The sequence below is a fragment of the Chroicocephalus ridibundus genome, chromosome 2, assembly GCF_963924245.1.
Source record: "Chroicocephalus ridibundus chromosome 2, bChrRid1.1, whole genome shotgun sequence".
Classification (NCBI taxonomy): Eukaryota; Metazoa; Chordata; class Aves; order Charadriiformes; family Laridae; genus Chroicocephalus; species Chroicocephalus ridibundus.
In genome coordinates, this window is record NC_086285.1 from 61,368,930 (window position 1) to 61,377,791 (window position 8,862).

The following is an 8,862-nucleotide window of genomic DNA, read 5'->3' on the forward strand; positions in this document are numbered from 1 at the left end:
CCAGGAAGACTTCATCTGGAAAGTCCTCAAATGCAGGGAACACAAGGTATTATTGCTAACTATTATTGTTGACTGTTATTGTTTGCTGGTATGTTTACTGTAAAGAAACAGAAGAAAGCGCGTTCACAAGTTGGGAGGAAAAAGTAGGGAAAAATGGTCATTATTTGCATGGAAGACATATGCTTCTGCCCCTTTTCTCCAGGTTTGTTGTCTTGTTTTTTAATATTGAAGATAAGATTTGAAGCAGTCAATAAATATCTAATTAGGCGGTTGTCTTACTTCAGAATTCAGTTCTATTTATTTTAATACAACTCTATGTAAGATAATGGGCTAGTTATAAATAAATATTTCAGAAACTGATCCCAAGAACCAAGAGCTTTATTCTACTCTACAGCAGTAAGAACAGGAATAAGGGGATGCAATTAAGAAAACAGTATACCTTGAATCTGCAGAAAATTTCTATCAAGGTTTTTTTTTCAATGTGAAAAAGTAGAAGAGTTGTGGATATTCATTAAAATTTTGTCTGAACAATTCATTAGAGAATGTTACATAGGGGGGAAATGAATGCACAACCTAACAATCTTTTTCTACTTCTAGTTTCTCTGAGTCCTTCATGCTAAGTGGAGGAATTTTAAATTAATCTGGTTTTGCCTCCCAATTGCCCTTTTTCATTTTGCTTATGCTAATGGATCTTCAGCTGTTACAGCTTCCAAATGGAGATTATTATTACCAACGAATGGCTACAAGCTGTAGGTGACAGGGTTAGCACCCTATGGTTAACATGATACTGCTCAGAGTCACGGCACTGAAGAGCAGATATTTTTAGGGTTTCAGAGAAACTGAAGTGGCAGGATGGTTTTGTCCAGTTAAACTTTGTTATTTCCAGCATTTCCTTAGTTAACTGAAAACGTCTCTAGCTGAGCTGCAATGCTAGGTTTCAACAGATAGAATCATGACCACTGTGATATGAATAAGAACACCTTAGTTTGAAGACATAACACCAGATTATTTCCAGCTGAACAAAATGATCAGTGAAGCTGCCGTGATGCTTGATACCAATGTAGGACTCCAGGAGTTTAAAAGGGTCCATTTCTTAATGGTCATGAATTATTCAGCCCCTGGGATTAGTCAGGCGTGCAACACTGTATGTCATAAAATGACTTTTTCAAGCTAAAATGGGTATTAGTGACGAATTTGCCTCTAGGATATGTGTTTTCATCAAGATTTACCGAGAAAGCCATCTGAATGATCAGACTTGAACTGCCACAGCCGAACATCTTCTACATGCATAACCTGCACGTCAGTGTTCCCAGCCAAATAACAAGGCAAAAACCAAGTTATATTGTTTACAGGTAAGGCTTTCAAAGATTTTTTTCTCTTTTTGCTTCTCTGCTGTCTTTTATTAGATGGCATTTTTCTTCTCTCTCCCCTTGTAAGTATACAAACAAATTATTTGACTGGTGTTACATGAGGTTTCCTACCTAGTTGTTTGTTCTCTGATTACCTCTTTGAACTCTCTATAAAATCTCCATAGCATTTACCCATTTGTAAACTTGCCTCCACTTAGGCCTTCTTTCATGAGACAAAATAATTATAAGTATAGATACATATTCATCAGGGTGTGTGTACTTGAACGAAGGAGAGAAGTGAGAAGGTAACTGTGAAAGTATGTGGATACATTATGCATATCAGAAATCCTTAGAAGACAGTGAGACTAACCTTTTTGGACCTAAAAAGGAATCTTTCCCAATCCCAGCACTGCTTGTGGCACAAATTAAGCTAATCATTTAAGCTACTACTAATAATAAAGGACAGCATTATTTGAATTGCAAGAAAGGATTAGTTTGTGTCTTGGATGGTTCACATTTAATTGCATCTATTCTGCAGTGGGTTTATATATCCTGTAAGGTAACTTGTTATGTTTGCTTAGCTTTATGTGCAAATTGAGACCAAGATTAGGACTTGATTTGGAAAAGTATTATGTCTGTCTTATTTTAAGCACTTTTGATTACTTTCTCCAGAGTGTATGCTTTAGGATTTGTTAAGGTACTTTTTTAAGATACCCTTTTTTATGAGGTTTGGGGTGTTTTTACAGGTAGAAAATATATGCAGTGCAAAAGCCACTTTCCTAGTTCATAAAAATAACATTTAGGTGATGTACAGAAAATATTTCTCTTTACTGGTTGTCATAGTAGTGAAAGTGCAAAGAGGGTGATAGCATAGTAAGATTATCCTTCTGTATCAAACACTTCTGGTACAGAAATGTCTGTGCAGTTGGTTCCTTGACTGATAGTAGTTTTGAGCCCCCCCAAAAAATAAACTTCTTTCACTCTAGCATTAAGGATGACATAATACATGTTCTTGAATGTATTCAATACACATAAAAGCTGTGAAAAGGCTATTCTCAGTAACAGAACACATTAAGTTTGTTGAAAATTACAGTTTGTGATGATTTTCTCACAAAAATTGGTTAATGGGCTTGCAAATCAAGGCACAACAATGATTTCTTTTAGTTGCAGCATTTGTGTTTACAGACTGGTGTAAGAGAATTAGAATAAGCTATTTTACCTCCTGGTAACTTCTGCAAGACATGCCAAAGGTCAAAAAATACTCTGATCTGGAATACACCCGGGAACATATTGTGTTTATCTAGAGATTTAGTTTATTTCTGAAACTGTAGAAATTTTCTTGCAGTTGGTGCAGGAACTAGCAGCAATTGTTCCTTTTGTTTAAAATATTCACTATTTTTCTTTTTCCTAAAATACTGAAATGGTAAAATACTCTGGTTCCCTGTCCCATAAAAACATGAATGTAGACCCAAAGCTGTAGAGGTCCGCAGAGTTATCGATGACTCTAGAATAACAATGCGATGTAGAGAAACACAGGTTTGGTATGACAGCAGAAGCCTTGAAATGTAGTGATGCAAGATGCAGAGAAGTACAGGTGGGATGATATGTAATGAGACACAGGCTGACACTGGCAACCTCACAGCTACAAACAGCTCACCAATAGTCAGTGAAAGAAATGCAGAGCTGGAGCTGAGCAAAACCAGTTTCAGGGCTACCAAAAAGACAAAAATAGAAGCACCTAGCGCACATAAAATGCATCCTCATTAGTAAATTGGCATGTGATGTGAACTCGCAAACCAAAAAAGAAAGAGCGAGGTGTAAGAGCATGCTGTCAGACATATTGAAGCAACCTTAAGCAGACTGCTCATGGAGGAAGAAGAAGCCATCAGCGTACCACCACCAGCATCTGCAGCAAAGGACTTGAGATGTTGTCAACTTGCTGTACCCTCCACCTGCTCAGACAGACTGAAGTTCTGCTTCCAGCCTCACGCAGACTTGTGCTCTTGACCTTGTGAGCAGGGGGCAGGGAAGGGCAGGGTTTGCTATGTTCAGATGATTAATTTAACTGACACTTAAAAAAAAGGGAAAACATTGTGAAGTATGATTATGAATTGTTGTGAATAGCAATATTATTCATTCTCTTTTATATTCACTTTCTGTAATAACCAGACCTGCAATACTACTACTACTTATTACAATTATTATTAATTATTATTATTATTTATTGGACTACTAAGATTCCAATTACACCAACAATAAGTTCTTGTCTTTATGAGGTATGTTTCTTTTTCACCCATAAGAAGATTTTGAGTGTAACAAAAGCACATATCATAATGTTTCAGTATCTTTTCCTTTGTCATGCCAGCTATTTCTGATCTTCTTCATCCTGTGGTGAGTGTATTCCCCATAGAAAAATCCTGATTTAATTCTTAAACCCATTGTTCTCCCTAAAATGTTCATTGCTTAACTCATATTGTATGACTAATTGTACAGATGGATAACCAGCTTTACAGAGCAGTCTCGCTTGGGGCAGCCAAAGACGCCATTATAGATTATCATCCTGGTAGCTGTCTGTACTTTTAGCAAAACAAAACATGGATGGACAGTTTAAATTGAGAAAGACTTTGAGATAACAAGTGGTTTCTAAGAGCTTAGTTTATCTAATAAGCCATAAAATTCAAAGTGAGACAGATCCATCTGTTGTAGTATTGGAAATGTACAAGACTCCCTTAAAGTGGTGTTTTCTGTTCCTTCAGGCAAAACTATACATTAGAGGATCTCTTCTGTGTCTCTTTTTGTCAGATGGAGGGGAACACCAACAAACAGAGACATTCCTCTGACATCTTGATTAAGGCCTTCATTTAACAGTCCAACTTTGAACATCAGGTAAGCTACCGAATAGGGATTGACAAAACACAGATACAAAAATTGTCAGGCAAAGTGGAGCTTTGTCATTATTATCATATTAATCAGTGTCATTAAAGCTACTGTTGTACAGCATTGAATTCTTTTTCAAAAAATTATGAATTAGGATTAGAAACAGAGACTCATACATCACCTCACTCATGCCCAGCAAATTAGACATCTGCTCTAGACACCTCTTCATTTCATCCCGCATTTATTGTTCCCTCTTCTTTACAAATTGATGAGTCTTAAGTAGGTCAGGTGGCTGAGGAAGCCAGCTGCAATACTCTGTACAATCTGATTTACTTAAATTAATAATCTGAACACAGCAAACCCACTCAGGCGCTCTTGCATGAAGCAGTGCAGAAAAAAAAAAAAGAGGAGTTGTCAGATTAGAGAAGGGGTTATCAGAGGTCATACAGACAGCTCTGCAGGGTCTGTAAATAAGCCCACTATTCATTGCTTTCTGTTGTGGCTTTTATAGTTGCGAAGATGTGTTTTATAAAGGTTCTTTATTTGACATTCAGTTTACAGTCTCTGCTGTGTTTACAGCCGCAGCCGTCTGTAGCCGCAATTTCTCCTTCTATTTATGTTGAATCATTTCTCGCCAATTTCATCATATTTACTCTTGTGTTAAATATATCCTTGGCTAATTGTACTCTTCCTAAATAAATTTTAAATCATAAGAGTTTTCCAATCTACAAAACCATCAGCAAAGCTTTAGAAGCAGTCAGGTCTCCTCATTGAGAATTGTCTGAAGGCGGCTTGAGAACAACTGTGAAGATTGATTAGTTTCAGTGATATTTCAGTTGACTTTGCAACCTGTCAGCTTCAGATTTACTTACTAACTTCAGCACTGGTCATTTTCAGAGATGTATACCTATGTCATCGTGGCATGTGTCTACGTTTTTCCTCAGTGAAACATTTTTACAAGCTTTTCTGCAGTGATGGAAAATTCTGCAGACAGAGAACTTATTGAATTGCTTCATTGTGCTTACTGTTATAATCTGTCTTCACAGTATCAGAATATCCTGCACTTTTAACTCACAATTTCTTACTCATATAGTCATAGAAAAATTATAGTTTTCTCTGCTGCTATAAAGGAGAATGCTAAAAGAAGAACAACTCCTTAAAATAAAAGGAGTTCAAGAACTCATCAGACCTCTTCTAGGCTGAACAACTCTGGTTCTTCAGCCTTTTCTAATATTCAGCCATTCCTGTTCTCTCTAGACTCCTTATCGTTGTTGCACATCTTTTCTGAAGCATGTTATAGAATCATAGAATGGTTTGTGTTGGAAGGAACCTTAAAGACCACCATGTTCCAACCCCACTGCCATGGGCAGGGATACCTTCCAATAGACCAGGTTGCTCAAATCCCCATCCAGCCTGGCCTTGAACACCTCCAGAGAAGTGGCATCCACAGCCTGTTCCAGTGCCTCACCACCCTCACAGTAAAGAATTTCTTCCTAATAGCTAATCTAAATCTCTCCTCTTCCAGTTTAAAACTGTTACCCCTCATGCTATTGCTACATTCTTTGATAAAGAGTCCCTCCCCATCTCTCCTATAGCCCCCATACAGGGTGCTATAAGGTCTCCCATGAGCCTTCTCTTCTCCAGGCTGAACAACCCTAACTATCTCAGTGTGTCTTCATAGGAGAGGTGCTCCAGCTCCCTGATCATCTTTGTGGCCCTCTTCTGGACCTGTTCCAAGAGGTCCATGTCCTTCCTGTGCTGAGGACTCCAGAGCTAGACACAGTACTCCAGGTGGGGTCTCACAAGAATGTAGTGGAAGTGCAGAACCTTCCCCAACCTGCTGGCCATACTTCTTTTGATGCAGCCCAGGATGCGGTTGGCTTTCTGGGCTGCGAACGCACATTGCGGGCTCATGTTGAGCTTCTCATCCACCAGCACCCTCAAGTCTTTCTCCTCAGGGATGCTCTCAAGCCATTCTCTTCCCAGCCTGTATTTGCGCTTGTGATTGCCATGACCCAGGTGCAGTACCTTGCACTTGGCCTGGTTGAACTTCATGAGGTTTGCACAGGCCCACCTCTCAAACATGTCCGGGTCCCTCTGGATGGCATCCCTTCCCTCCAGCATGTTGACCGTGCCACACAGCTTGCTGGCGTTGGCAAACTTTCTGAGGGCACATTCAGTCCCACCATCCATGTTGCCAACAAAGATGTTAAACAGCCCTCATTCCAGTACTGACTCCTGAAGAACTCCACTCATCACTGGTTTCCACTTGGACATCAAGCCGTTGACCGCAACCCTTTGATTGTGGCCATCTGGCCAGCTCCTTATCCACTGAGTAGTCCATCCATCAGATCCATGCCTTTTCAATTTAGATACCAGGATGTCATGTGGGACAGTGTCAAACGCTTTGCATAAGCCCAGGTAAGTGACGTTATCTGCAGGAGAACTGCTATTCAGCTCCGTGCTGTCTGTTTTGCTGTGGTGCTTACTATAGAATCTTGTTCTTGTCCATACTGAATTGTGGTGTATTTGTTTCCAGACAGTTTCTCTAGCGTGGTAAGATTTGAGTTTTGTCCTTGTTCCCATTACACTGCTAGTCCTTTCTGGCACCCTGTATAGGAAGCTAAGATTTTCTTTGTGATTGATAATCCTTGGGTTTAGATTTATAGATATCCAGAAAAGAACTTTAACATGAAGTGATTATGAATACATTAGATCTTTAATAACTATATAATAGAACAAATTTATCTGGAAACCTGTGATATTTCAAGGTGTGTCTTCCCTGGCCACGGGGAAGAGAGGCTCAGGGAGTGGGTCACTGCCATATTATTTATGAAATATGACTTTATTATTGATTCTGATATTAGACACATACCTTGTAACCCAAATTGCTTCAGTTTCTCCATTTGTTGGAGGGGAACTTGAGACTGAGTTCTTTTGTAATGTGCTTTGAAACCAACTGTTAGAGCTATGTAAAAATAAATTACTGTTGTTACATATTTGTATGATTGATACAGGAATGTTAGTCTGATTAATCACTTTTAATAGTCCCCATTTTCACTGTTTAGCCATTTCCAACACCAAATAAAAGACCCAGACCAACAAAGCATGACAACTCTCTCAATACCCTCCCAAGACTGTGCCTTCTCTTCTGCACTGCATCTGCTTTCGGCCTGGTGAAGTACAACACCAATATGAATCTGGATTCTCTGCAATGCATTTTTATATTCTTCAGTGTCTCAACTGATCTTTGACAACCACTCAGAAATAAAGCAATATGGACTACTTTGTGTAATAAAAGAAGGAAGGAGATTCTGGAAACCTAATCGGGAAATTTTTTTACTGTGCACTGATACGAGCATGAATTTGCTGGCATAAGGTGAAAAAAAAATAGAATAGTACAGCTGATTATGTTTTAGTTTGACTGTAAATATTTCAAATTATATCACAATACTGGAAAAAATTATTTAGTCCTTCAGTTATTTTGAGGTTTTGTTTAAAACCTTTAACTCTCACAGCAAGATGTCTGTTGTTTGTGGTAAGTGAAACATCCTGCAAGAATATCATCTCAGCCTTATCCATCCTTGTCTTTAGTTACTCTGTTTCCTTGCTCACTGTATAGCCACAAAATGCATGTTCAGGAATGTGTTGGAAGATGTATAGTATCATAGAGTGTCTGATTTCTGCATCTTCACTGTTAAGGTGAGGGAAATCTTTGCATTAGGTCACCTTTTAATTTTATACTGTCAGGAAGCACACACATTTTTCTAGATGAAATCCATCATGGCAGCTGGAGATCTATAGGTTTTCAAGAAGCAAATCAAATTCCTTTTCAAATCAGCTAGAAAGTATTGAGGGACACTTGCAAAACTGAAGAGCAAAAAATGAGGTTTTGACCTAATTGTCACCAACACAACAACCTGAACAAGCTGTGCTGTTAGCAAGCCATCTGTTGACATTACCGCACTGAACATGAGCAGCTAAAAATGTAGTTATAAGGAGGAGTGATGACAGCTTTTTATTGATAATACATCCATCAAATGTGTAGTTGCGAGTCTAACATATTTCTCTCCGTTTCCGTACAATGGTATGTTAGACCAACTAACCCTTTTGCTCTCTGGAAGGGTAAGCTGACACTTCAGAAGATGGCTAGGGGAAAGCCACAAGCAACTGAAAATGAGTTGCAGAGTGATTGAGGGCTCTTAAGGAAGTTGCACGGTCTAATTCCTTCCTGACTCCAGGTGTCAAGGCACTGCAAGGGATGGGGGCATCCCAGGGGCCAGGAGCGTGGCAGGGCATGGTCTGGCAACCAGAGCTCATCCCAGTGCCCCAGCCAGGAGCAGTACAGCCAGGGAGTGGACTCCTATGTGGCTGATCCACTCTGGAACTTGCAATGGTCAGCTGAAAGGGAGCTGAACAGTCGGGTAATAAATTTTGCTGACATTACCCAGTTATTTAATCACAGTTGAAACTGAGTATGGGGAGTGGCAGCAGGTTTGCATGGAAGTAACGACTCCATTCAGTTGCCCAAACATGAATGTCTTGTGCCATTTAAGTCTCCCTCATGTGTCTGAGATTCACAGGCAGCTAGTACATTTTCCACATGACTTTTGGGAGCTCTGTATCCTTAAAAAGA